This window comes from Pseudorca crassidens, chromosome 11, assembly GCF_039906515.1.
Source record: "Pseudorca crassidens isolate mPseCra1 chromosome 11, mPseCra1.hap1, whole genome shotgun sequence".
NCBI lineage: Eukaryota > Metazoa > Chordata > Mammalia > Artiodactyla > Delphinidae > Pseudorca > Pseudorca crassidens.
Window position 1 is genome coordinate 78,317,035 of NC_090306.1, and position 13,786 is coordinate 78,330,820.

At 39.7% G+C, this 13,786-nt stretch overlaps 1 long non-coding RNA gene across 1 annotated transcript in view; it reads right to left on the minus strand.

Moving 5' to 3' along the window:
- Positions 1-4,843: 4,843 nt before the first annotated feature.
- Positions 4,844-13,786, minus strand: part of LOC137202265 (uncharacterized) — a 359,901-nt gene continuing 350,958 nt past the window's right edge. The window contains exons 5-6 of the long non-coding RNA XR_010932520.1: positions 11,574-11,654; positions 4,844-5,018 (exon numbers count right to left, since the gene is read on the minus strand). This is a non-coding gene — a long non-coding RNA (uncharacterized lncRNA). The remainder of the gene's footprint in view (positions 5,019-11,573; positions 11,655-13,786) is intronic.

Below are 13,786 nucleotides of genomic sequence, written 5' to 3' on the forward strand. Positions count from 1 at the left end.
ACTGTATTTTTAGTCTGGTGTTTATGTGTTCATTACTAGTATGTAGAAATAGAATTTTTTTTTTTTTTGGTATGCTTTTTGAATCCTGCACCTTGAGAAACTTACCTATTAGATCTAGGAAGTTTTATTTCTTCCTTTCTGAGCTATATGCCCTTTATTACCTGTTTAAAATGTAATTAGCTTAAATATTTCCTCAATATACATTTAGAACCACATGAGACATTGTTATAATTTTTGCTCCAACCATCAAACATAATTTAGAAAACTAAAAGAAGTCTATTGTATTTAATCTTATTATTGCTAATCATGTTCTTTCTTCCTTCCCAACATTCCAGGGTCCATCTTTTATCATTTCCTTTCCATTTAGTGAATTTTCTCTAGCCATTTTTTTTTAAGGAAGTTCTGCTGGTGATAAATTCTCTTAGTTTTTCTTCATCTGAGAATTTCTTGATTTCCCTTTCATTTCTAAAAGATATTTTCACTGGATATGGGATTCTGCAGGGGCAGTTCTTTAATTTCAGCACTTGAAAAATGCTGTACTACTTCCTTCTGCAAAATCCACTCTTATTCAAGTTGTTTTCCCCTTGTAGGTAAGGTACTGTTTCTCTCTCACTGCTTTCAAGATCGTTCTTTGTCTTTAATATTCAGTAATTTGACTATGATGCATCTTTAATGCACACTTTTGTGTTTCTTTGGATTTATCCTGTTTGTGGTTAGCTCAGCTTCTTTAATCTGTAGGTTATGTCCTTTGGAAGTTTCAGCCATGGTATCTGAGCACTTCTTCAGCCCCATATTCTTTCTCCTCTCCTTCCAGGACTCCAAGGACATGATATTAGATCTTTTGGTATTAGTTTTACATGTTCCTAAGACTCTTGTTCATTCTGTTCCCAGTATATTATTTCTTTGTTCTTTATACATTTTTTAAGGGAGAATATTATTCAAAAGTCAAAAGGTAAAATATTTCAAATCCTTCCTGATTAGTGACATTAGAAAGCCCTTTAGCCCAGGATGGCTATGAATTTCAGTCCTATCACATGCTAAGCAGTAGATGGGCTTGGATCCCCTATTTTATGGAAGCAGTTGATGCAGTGAGGGTTTAAGCTACACAACAGAGGACATATAACTATTATTACCAGTATACAAATGAGTAAGATGGGTCTTTGAGAGAGGCAGAGCAATTTGCCAAAGTAACACAGCGAATTAATGGTGGAGCTACGATTTGAACCATGGGCACCTATGATCTCCAGCTACAGGATGCAGTATTGACCAAGGTGCCCAGCTGCAGCACACTGAAATCTATTGCAGGCATGCTGTGTAGGGCCATTCCTGGATGACATGGGGTTCTCTGACAGCTCACTTTGCCTTAAGAACGCCTCAAGATCCTTGCCACACCTCTCCTAGACTTCACAGCAGTCTAAGATGCTTCCACACAACCTGCCTCCCTGTCTCCTTCACTTAGGGTCAGACAAGCATCACTGATGTTGGCTCACCCAGCCTATCCCAGCTCCCTCTCCCGTTTTCTCCAATACAGGCATTTCCCTTAAGAAAATCCTTGCATGTTTAATACCAGTTTGGCATCTGTTTCTGGAGGAGCTAAATTAACACAATCAGGTAATCTGATTTAAGAGCCCAAGGTATTGACTACCACTCCATAAGTGGTAGAAAGAAATAAATGCTTCTGAGGAATTATTTAAGATTCCACTGGGGAGATCAAATAAAATAATATATGCGGGAAGATTTTATAATCTCTTAAATTGACTGCAAATGCAAGTTGTTCTTATTATTTACAGTTCACACGGCATAGTTTGCCGTGGACTCTGCCTGCGCTCAGCCACTGGCCTAGGTGTGGATGATTTCCAATTTATCATACAAGCTAATGATTGCTGCTTTGTGAGAACTGCAGACTTATCACTTTAATTTTTATAATACTTATCATAGCCATGATTTATAAGGCATGTTAGTGACATTAAACCCTAAGTTGGTTTTCATCCAAATAAACTGGAATTTGGCAACAACTTTGTAAAAATTGATATAATGTGCACCTAGCAATGATCACATTCATTACCATCCCAGTTATCTAAATTGTCTTTAAACAAGGGTGTGGTGAGTTTTCGGAGAACTGATAATAAACTCCACACTTGTTCTATCTGTTCCACATCAAAGGTAATTGAAAGCTTACCTGTTATTATCTGGCCTCCTCACCTGGGAAGCAAGATCCTGCGTGTGAGGAGCTCTTGCTCATTTAGGCCACAAAATGATTTGAATAAATCACTTAGCTATCCTCAATAACTAATATAAAATGATTCTGTTATTACTGTTAAATAGACTCCTGACATTGAACCGTGTCAGAATGAATTAAAGTTTACCAAAATGCCAAGAACATTAAATAGAATATTTCAAAGTGCACTTGGAACAAGAATAAAAACATGAAAAGGATAAGCTGACTTGGGGTAGTGGGTACCTGATTAATGCATGACAAAAACAAGTTAAAGTTCTCCACTCCTATATGTTTTCATCTTTACCTCAAAAAGCAATAGACTGGAAAATATGGGAAATAGAAATTCAGTTTACAGGAGAATCAAAGCCCAAGACAGATGAGCAGATAATAAGAAAGCATGTCACAATTATATGAACTCAACTCTGGATGAATTACATTCTAAGGTAGTGATAATCATGGAAAATGTTTATTATCAGATTCAGGGTTCTGCTCTAAATGCTTGATATATACACCCTAACTTAATCCTCACAAAAACCTGGAAAGTAGATGCTATTGTTTTCTCCATTTTTCAGATGGAAAAACTGAGGCCTGGGGAAGCTAAACAGCTTGCCCATGGCAGGGCTGGGATTTGAGCCCAGACAGTCTGACTCTGGAGTCTTCTGGTCAGCATACGGTTCACAGATCAGCAGCATTTTTATTACCTGGATGTGTGTTAGAAATGTGGAATCTCAGACCTATGGAATCAAAATCTGCATTTTAATAAGATCTCCAGGTAATTCTTACACACACTGCATTTTGAGAAGTACTGCGCTAGAGACCATATTCTGCCGCTCAATCATATACTTTGCTATCTCCATCACACTAAAGACCGAATAAATGTGAACGCAGGACACTGTAAATGACCTTTTAGAAATCACAAAGTATGAGAGGGGTAGAAGGAGAGAGGTGATGAACAAACCCCATGGTTTTCAGAAAGAATGTATGAGGGAGGGGGGGATCAACAGAGTAAAATCCAGTGTAACTGATAGAAATTCTTGGCAAATTCTAAATTAGAGAGCTAAAAGATGATCTCAAGGAACCAATGTGGGTTCACTAAGAAAATGTTCTGTCAAATGAACCTGATTTCCTTTTTGGATGGACATACAGATATCAGGAAAATACCACAATTATATTACACACAAATGTCAGTATCAAGAATGAGTTTTGGTAAAGTCTTTCTTGATATGCCTGTTGATAACATAAGCATAATCAGTAGCTAATTGAATAACTATATCCAAAGCAGGTTGATTAATAGATCATTGTAAATAAGCAAAAAGGTATTATCCTTTCATTCATTCAAAAAATGTTTACTGAGCATCTTCTAGGTGCTGAGGATACACTGATGAACAAGACAACATTCTGCTCTCATAAAACAACAACTAAACAAATAAAGATAATTACAGATGTTAAATAAAAATAAAGCATACACATTAGCTAGAGTGAGAAGAGGAATAGTTCTTAGGTGTTGACATTTGACCCAAGACCTGACTATTAAAGGGGAAGCAGCCACGAGGGGATCTGATGTAAGAGCATTCTAGACCAAAGGACTAGCAATATATGAAGGCCTGGGACTGGCCATGAGCTTGGCATATTGGAAGAATAAGGCAGATAAAGTCTGCAAGGCCAGGTCAGTGCAGTCTTGAAGACCATAGTAAGTGTAAGGGAATTCACTGGAGCATTTTAATTTGGAGCATGATGTGATCTGATTCATGATTTTAAAAGATCAAAGACTGCCATATGGGGAAATAGATTACAATGGGGGAAAAGGGGGACTCTTGTTCTTGATTCAGGTCTCACCATCTTTATTGGAAATTTAGATGAAAACTCTGCAAGGATATAAGATTTCATGACTAAATTTGTACATACAGCTTAGCTAAGGTCTTCTGTGGTAGGTCATGGATTCGCAATGAAATGAGCAGTCTTGAAGTAGCTTCCAAAATTAGCAGATAAAATGTAAAATACTAGAAACACAAAGTTCTGAACTTAGCTTAAAAAAGAAAGTCCCATAGGTTCAGTAAGCGTTGAGAGAGACCTGGTTTAGCTGAGTTTGCAGGGAAAAGGTAAATTTTACTTAACTTTTTGGCCAATTTGAGACAGCATATACTGGTTTTCAAAATCCTAATGGAGTTTTAGGTTGCATGGAAAGACTTAGGTAATGATTCTTAAATTTGAGTAAGTATCAGAATCACTTGAGAAATGAAGCACAGGCACAAACACACAAGTGTGCTAGGCTGCTTTGGCTTGTGTAATGCTCTGATGATAGTCTGTGGTGCCCCAAAACTGCAGCCAGGAGAGTAAGTCCACAATGTCTGTCACACTGGAAACATACGTCACAGATCCAACAGTCATGTCTCAAGGAGGTCAGTGGTATTGGAGAAGTAGATGTTGCGGGTTACAGAGAAGATGTATGGCTTTCAAGAGTGGAGATATTCAAAACCCTTGGAGATTTTTAGATAGGGATGTTCCATGCACAATAAACTGATATTATGATGTCTTAGTGAATCAAATAAATTTGTTGGTACAATTAGTAATATTGCATGGTTGAGAGTCTAAAAATACAAAGACATAGGAATTCAGTGCAAAATAAAAATTTTCAGTGCCCATTGTGGAACCCTGAGGGTAAAGATTTTTTTTTTTTAATGTTCTAAAAATCCAGTGAGAGAGATGGACATGGGGGTTGATAACAGAGATATCCACAGTCTTATAGGGAATAGTAGAGAGGCACAGTCCTTGTTCCATCTGGGAGTTCACAAGAGATTTTCTGGAAGAGATAATGCTTTAGCTGAGTATTAAAGATGAGTCAGACATAATTAGTCTGTGAAGAAGGGTGGGATGAGTGTTCCAGATTGAAGAAATAACTCCCACAGAGGCATGGGGCTGGAAGCAGCAGGGCACATGTGGGGAATTAAAAGGGTATTACAAGAGGAGAAAGGGAAAGGGGCAGTTATTGGGAGAAAACACTGGAGAAGGATGTCAAAGAGGGTCTGAATAAGTAGTTTAGTTCTGTAAAGATGGGAAGATTTTAAAGATTTTAAGTATTTTAGAGATTATTCAGCAGCTATGTAGTCTTAAATGAGTTAAGACAAGAGGCAGAGGGACTACTTACAAGCAAATCAGGATGACTCTAAGAGCTTGGGTTACAGTAATAGTGGTAGGAATGAAAAGAAAGAGATGCATTGGAAAAAACACTTCAGAATATGAAATCAGCATAATTTGGTGATAAATTAAATGTGCATGCATGAGGGTGGGTGGAGATGGAGAAGTTAAGGGTAACTAATTCCAGTGACTGGTGTAGTGTGGTGCCACTAACAGAGCCAAGAAAGAAAACAGAACAGAAAATTTGGGGTGAATTCAGTTTTGGACATGTCGTTTGAGGTGTCTATTCTACATGCAGGTTGAGAGGTCCAGGCTGAAGCTCAGAAGAGAGTATGGGGCTCAGAAGAGGGATATGGATTGGAGGTCATCAACTATAGGTGGGAGTTGAATCCATGAGAATGGAGAAGGTTACTCAGGGGCAGTGGGGAGAGGCCTGGTGAAATTAGTGCACCCACACCTTCCAAATGTATGTCAGATGCCAAGTTAGGGCAAAGTCATGATGGACTCAAGCTGGTTGGGTCTACATAGGGGAGATTGTCATAACATGCTCCCTGCTCAGGGGCTCAAGAAATTGGTTTAGGGAAATAGCAAGTTGCTCAAACACTAAGGAAAATAAATAAAATACCTAGTCCAAAAGACTTGAGCCAGTTATTTCAGGAAATCCCTGAGCTCTATCTCTCAGAGATATAGTTGATTCATGCCTTTATTTACTTTTCATTGGTCCTTGTTTCATTAAATTATAATGAGATAGGTGGGAAGGTACATGCCCTTTCTCAATGGTGAACGATTTGTCATGAACAGAGTCTGACAACTTGCCCATAGACGGTAAACTGAGAAGCCTCTCCAGACCCAGATCATTAGGAAGGACTTTCCAAGTGCCAAGCAGTTGCTGCTTCTGTTGCTTGTTTCAAGCCCTTAGAAAAGTGCAAATTATCCCACAAGCCACTGGGTAAATGCCATCTTGCCTGCAGAAGTAGCCTAACTCTGTAGAAGCATCACTTAGGAGACATCAAATTCCCTGAGCTTGTCCACACATGACAGCTTGTGAGGGCCCCTAAGGAAATCAAGGTTATTGAAGAAAATATCACTGGTTGGCCTGCAGGTCTGTCTTTCTCACCTCCTATGCCTTTTGCTACTAAGCAGATGGTGCTGTGGCACTTGTTAGGAGCCTGGGCCTAATTCAAGAGCCTACCTTTGCTTTCACTGAAGCTACTGAATTTGAGGGGACCTGGGGAGAATTAATATACCTCAGTATTCCTCTAACATCTTTTCCCTGTGTGATACATCCATTCTCACCTGCTGTTTTCATATTGTACTCCTTTCATCCCTCTGTCTCATACTGAAAGCCTGCTGTGCTGGAATACTGCCTCTATCATTCTTAACAGGTTGCACACACCATCAGAGTTTGCAAATGGCAATGCCCTGCTAGTGGAAATCTTTTCCTAAGGCCTCCTTCCCAAATGTTCCAGGCCAGCAGGGGTTAACTAGAGTCTTGCCTGTGAGCCTGTCTCTGGGAAGCTGACTTGTTCCTACTTGTCTGGCCTGGAACTTCTGCAGCCTATTTCAACAACACCTTTTTTAGTTGAGCAAGGTTCATGGAATAACTGTGAGGGTCATTGCTAGGGAGAAAGTCAAAGCAAGAGGAACAATTAGATGATTAAATTGAAAGATGTTCTTTATTAAACAATTCACCACAGTTCCCAAAGGTATTTACACTCTGCCTCTTTTCCAAATTCACTTACAGATCCTCTCCTGCCCTTCAAGCAATTATTCTCCTCAATTCAAGTGTCTGGAAGGAGGCTGGGTAGAAAGCAAGGCTCGATTCCTGACTAGAGCTGCTGGATTCTTCAACTACTGACCTCACCTCCAAAAGAATCTTAATAGCCCAATTTAAAGACTTGTCATTAGGTAAAAACCCAATTTAGCACCTTTATTTGTGAGGCAGAAATTCTTTGTACCTTGTTGGTCTAGATTTACAGATAGATAGATAGATAGATAGATAGAGTAATGGTTACTTTTGAGTGTCAACTTGGCTGGCTCATGGTGCCCAGATATTTGGTCAAACATTATTCTGGATGTTTCTGTGAAGGTGTTTTTTGTATGAGATTGGCCTTTAAATCAGTGGACTTCAAGTAAAGCAGACTGCGCTCCACAGTGTGGGAAGTCCTCATCCAATCAGTTGAAGGCCTTAATTGAAGAAAGACTGATGTACCCTGAACAAGCAGCCAGCAGACTGCCTTTGGACTAGAACTGCAACTTTTCCCTGAGTTCCCAGCCTGCTGGCTTACCCCATCAGATTTTGAACTCTCCAAGCTTCCATAATCACATGAGCCAATTCACTAAGATATATCTCTTTTCCTCTTTCTTTGTACACATCCTGCTCTTTGGGTTTCTCTGGAGAACGCTGACTACATAGATAGATAGACAGATACACACATACATACATACACAGATCGATAGATGACAGTTAATACACTTTATAAGTATTGCCATAACACGATTCCCCCAGATAGACAGATAGATAGCAGGACACATGGGTGGAGGGATGGGATGGAAGGTTTGGGGATAAGTTATCTTTTGAGTGTAGACTCAAGGAAAGCCCTGCTTCCTCCCTGTAGATGAAGCTAGGGTTCAATGGGAATAAACATTTGTTTTATGGTTTAAACGATTCATTGTTTTCCCTTCAGTTCTTGTAAGAACACACTGAGTACCTCAGATAAGCCATGCCAGCCCAGCACTGCAGGAGTCCCTGATTGAGGAATATGAACCAAACCCCCTTCAAAAGAAATTATCTCCCTGCCTTTCTGGGACACAATAGCCTGACTTTAACCACTCACCTTTTTTGGCCTCCATATATCTGTTTGAATAATTATTATTCATCTGCTGGGCCTGTCACAGAATTCCAGTTGTAAATAGCGCTCATCATCACCCCCATCACCACAGCTGGTAATGAAGAGAAATGTGTCGGCTAATGAGGAGAGCGGCCACCATTACAGTAATGAAGAAAAATGGACAGAAATGCCGCAGGAATGGCACCTCCACTATTTCCTGGTGTAATTGGCATGAGGTAATTGCTTTTTTATCCTCCCTGGCTTCACCTCTGCAAACTACTTCCAAATTCCTTACATTCATCACAAAATAGACAATTGAAAGTAGTGTAATAAATTAAAAAGCGAAAGGAGCTCAGCTTTGTGGTACCAGTCTTAAAAGAAGGAAATAAGAACATTTACAGGATTAATAAAAAGGATAATAGGAGGAGGGTGGGGGGGATCATTCCTTTGTTGTTATTTTTGTCATTAGAGACCAAGCCTTCTTTCAACCACATACAAAGACAGGCTCCAACAGGAATAACTCTGAATGTGTTCTAAACACATATGCTGCGGCCACTATTGCCACTTAAAAGGTTCCTGCTCACATGCAGTAAGATGAAACATGAGGCAGGCCTACTTTCATTCTTCCTGCTGATAAACCCAGGCCTAAGAGCAGCATAGAAATTAGGTCTGCATTTTTTTGGTATCTCATGTACCAACATGAACCTTGTTAGGGCAATGTGTGTAAGGCATGACAATTTTCTGGTTTGCCCATTTTCAGTGCTTTGCTCTGGTTGGGGCTACTCTGGATATAGTCCTTGGAAAGATTCTTAAGCTCAGGATTTTACAAAACAATTAAGAGAATTAAGAACAATGACCAAGCCCCATGAAAAGAATCATGTTTAATTAGTAAAGTTAACTTAGGTATTTTTTGTTCTTTTAGGAATACATCTACAAATTCTTTGATATTCCTCTCTTTCCATTAAGTGTGAATATAGTGAGTGTGGGCTCGATATAGTGACTTGCTTCCAGGGACTAGATTACAGCAGAAGTGATGGTGTATCACTTCCATATTAGGTTATAAAAAGATGCAGCAAAGGTGAAAACAACCCAAGTGTCCCTTCACACGTGAATGGATAAACAAGATGTGTATATACATGCAGTGGAATATTATTCAGCCATAAAGAGGAATGAAATTCTGATACATGCTACAACATGAAAAAATCTTGAAAACATTGTGCTAAGTGAATAAGCCAGACACAAAGGGACAAATATTATATGATTCCACTTATATGAGGTACCTAGGATAGGCAAATTCATAAAGCAGAAAGTAGAACTGAGATGAACAGAGGTTGGGAGTTAGGCGGATGAAGAATTATTGTTTAATGGGTATATGGGGCTTCTGTTTGGGATGATGAAAAGGTCTGGAAATGGACAGTGGTGATGGCTGCACAACAACTGAATGTACTTAATGTCACTGAATTATATACTTAAAAATGGTTAAAATGATAAACCTATGTTATATATTTTTTACCAAAATAAAAAGGACCCCCCAAAAGACTGCACCTTCTGTGTTGAGTGTTCTGCCTCTCTCTCTTTCTGTCTCTTGGACCACTCACTCTGGGAGAAGCCAGCTACTGTCTTGAGGATTCCAAGGCAGCGCTATGGAGATGCCCACATGGCAAACAACTAAAATTTCTGGACAACAATAGCGAGAGATTGGCGACTCCAGTGACCAAGCCTTCTTGGAAACGTCCTCCAGGCCCATCCAAGTCTACAGATGATGCAGCCCTAGCTGATATCTTGACCATAACCTCAAAGGAGACCCTGAGCTAGAACCACCCAGCTAAGTCACTCTGGGATTTCTGACTCTCAGAAACTGTCAGATAATAATTGGTGGTTGTTTTAAGCCACAAAATCTTGGGGTAATTTGTTACACAGCAATAGATATTGAATACAGTATAACTATATATGTACAAATTTACAACAATATTGAATGAGATAAATTCACAATAATATTAGATGATAATAATCATCTAAAACAAGCTTCTGCTTCTTTCTACAAAGCAATTGGGGGCATGCTAGCTACTGAGGTTAAGAAAAATGTCTATGTCCTGATGCCATTCCTTCTCAGGTTCCATATGGTTCCCTCTCCCACATTTGTCTGTGTGGGAATGGGTATTTTTATATCAACTGCATTCTTGGCCTCTGTCTGCAGTAATTCATAATGCATAGTTCAAGTGCAGAATCTGTATTTCAACTCTATATCTAGCACTCCAGATACTACTTGGTTACTGCAAAGACACACACTAACTGGGAACTCCACAAACTAACCCCCACTATCTGTTTTCTTCTCTCTCTCACTCTTCTTAAATTCTATCTTTATTCCAGTGATGATGAAAGCAATTTTTATATAGCTCTGGAGTTCGTAATTACAATAACTATCACCAGAAAAGGTCTTCGCCACTCACCAATGTCTCTTATAGACTGGATGTGGGCCGTCTACAAGCAGCATATAGGAGGTAAGACCTGGGAAACTGGTTGACCCAGGAATAGTGTTGCCTATCTGACCTTTTGAGGACTCACCCTTTTATTGGGGAATGACCCAAGAAAAAGCAAAAAAAACCAAGCAGAGGTGGCAGGTCATGAGGCAAACAGGAGAAGGATAGGAGGAGACTGCAACAGAGGATCAGTATGGAATAAAGTTAACAAAGATGGAATAGGAAACATGTTATACCATAAAGTCAGGCATCTAAACCATTAATCCATAAACTCTGACTATGTGACAGGGCATTACTTTGATTGAGTTTGGGCCAGATTCTTAAAGGAGTCAAATTAGGCTAGGAATCAGAAGGACTGATCTCATAAAGATTCCATTCTCTTTCTCTCCCTTGCAAACACCACGTGTACATAAGTCATTACATGTTGGCATCATAGGTTCCTTTAAATATCTGTAAAGTAGCATAAAGTAGGAGGCAGAAGATAAGGGCCCTAGGCACTCTTAGAAGATAACCAGATAACTTCAGATATGGCTTTAGTCTCTCCAGGCCTCTGTGTCATCTGTAAAATGAGGTCATTCTACCCAAGACGTTTGGACTGGACCAAACGATCTACTGAAATTCCTTCTAACTCTAAAATCTGCAATTCTATGGGTTAAATTCTGATGCCCATACACTCCTCCATAAGGTATTCCTAGGGAGTCATCCTAGCATGGCTACCTGGACAATTCAAACAGTTTCTCCATCTCCATATTACACATCCTCCAACTCAGAACAGAAGCACAGTTTGTACCCTCAACTCAACATCTCAGTTTTTACCCTGAAAACTCAAGAAATACGAACGGTTTAAGAGTAAACAGTGGGGATTGTGAGCACCTATAGTCAGAGATTTATTTCCAGGGAAGTTTTTACCTTAGATGAAAGATGGCACTCCAAGGGCTGAAAACCTGGCTGAAGGTCCATTCGATCAATATGGTAAGCCTGGAACTCAACCTAGGGCAACAAGAGAATGAAACTTGAAACTCAGTTCGGGATATGTACAAAGATGGTGCAAAGCTACGAAGAAATTCCAGAGGCCAAACTATGTCACTTCACTCTAAACCTGGTGGGATATGAGTTTAGCTGGTGCTCGGAACATGTTCTGGGGAAGTGAAACAGCAAGTGATTGCTTTTTTCTTTTTTTTTTTTGAGTTTTACCATTTCTCGTCAGGTGGAAGAATCCTTGTACCTGAGTTCTCAACCAGTCAATGAAAATCTGCTGGTAAATCTCAAAGCCTGATCTCATAGAGCAGAAGTCAGTGGCCTGGGGGTTGATAGTCTCCCCAGGGAGGAATGAAACATCTGCTGGAAACTCCCCATCTCCATCCCTTGACCTTAAAGCTCTAGAGAAAAGGAAAAGCGGCTTCTCTTGACAAAAAGATTGGGAATCCCTGTTGCCATGTCTTACTGTTTCTTTAAGGCTACCATGGAAATGAAAGATGTTCTCAAGCAAAGATAGGTCAAATCTATTAACAGAGCGGGCGAGGCATCTCCCTCCTGAAAACTGTGGAATAACAGAAAAGAACCTTTTCTGACAAAATGAGTATTTTTGTTTGTTTGATTTTGTTTCACATTTATTTATTGAACAGTAGGGAGAAATAATTTGAATATGAAAATAGCTAGTTATTAGAAGAGGAGGGAATAATTTCAAACATGGAGCCCCCTGTAGTTTATACATCATGTAAACTTGCTGCTCCATCCCTCAGCCTTTCCCATCTCCCTTCAGCAATCCTGTTTCCATTCTCTCAGCTCCCAGAGAATCACCAAGAAGCTGAGTTCCAGTAGCACTAGCCTAATACACATTTGATTCTTTTCTCCAGCCGCCAAATGGACCATCTTCCCAGAACTCTTCCCATCATTAGAGGGGAGAAGACGAGTTGAGCAAGTCTTTCTCCAAACTATAGCCACATTTTTATATTAATCTGACACCTGTCATCTGCTTTATTTCCAGGAAGTTCTTCTTAGCGGGAAGGTGGCACTCCAAGGGATTAAAACTTGGCTGAATGTCTATGAGAATTCATTAGATAATATCCAAAAAGGCCTCCAGAGGGCCTTGCTAAATACAACCAAAGATGGTGCAGTGATTTCCTAAACCCAAGATTTCAGGTTTACTTTTGATGTTCCCTGGATACTAGCAGTGTTCGGCTATATAGAGGAAGGAGAAATATTAACCAATTTTTATTCCAGCTGACCTTTTACAGAGACAGGAAGTAATTTTGCTTGAATTCTCCATTTCAGTCTAGGACAGTAACAGCTGGGCAGGGATTTTGCCCAACACTTTGTGAGGTTTACACTCAACTGCCTTTGTCAGATTGGCATTTTATATTAAAACAACAGAGCACTGTTAGTAAGACACCATACTGCTACAACTTTAGGAAGACGCTAAACCAAGAAACTTTCTCTGGACCACTAGAGTCTCCATGACTGTAACGGTGTGATGTGTTTCAAAAAGTCATTTCAGCCCAGGAGGTTATAGTAGAATGATCAGGAATCAGACTGTCTATATTTGAAGATTAACCCTACCATTTGCTTACAAATGCTGTGATCTTCAGGAATTCCCTAGCTGTCCAGTGGTTAGGACTTGGCACTTTCCCTGCCCAGGCCCAGGGTTCAATCCCTGGTCAGGGAATTAACATCCCACAAGCCATGTGATGCAGCCAAAAATAAATAAAATAAAATAAAAATAAATAAAATAAATAAATAAAACAAATGATGCGATTTTGGAGACAGCAGATCACAGGGGTTAAGAATATAGGCTTTGGAGCCAGACTGCTTGGGTTGGAACCTTCATTCCACCATTTACTCGCTGGATGATCTTAAGGAAGTTCTTCAAACCTCTGGGCCTCAGTGTCATCATTTGTGAAATGGGGCTGTTAATGGCATCTCCAAATGTTGGGGGAAGAATGAAATAAGTTGATGCATGTAGGTGCTTCAAGCGATGTCTGGCAAACAGTATCAATAAATATTAGCTATCATGATTGCTATTATTCTTTCCAAATTTTCAGCATTTCATCCAATGCTGGGCAAAATCAACAAAGAAAGGGAGCTAACCAAGGAGAACTCTGGGGAAAATGTTGAATTTGGCA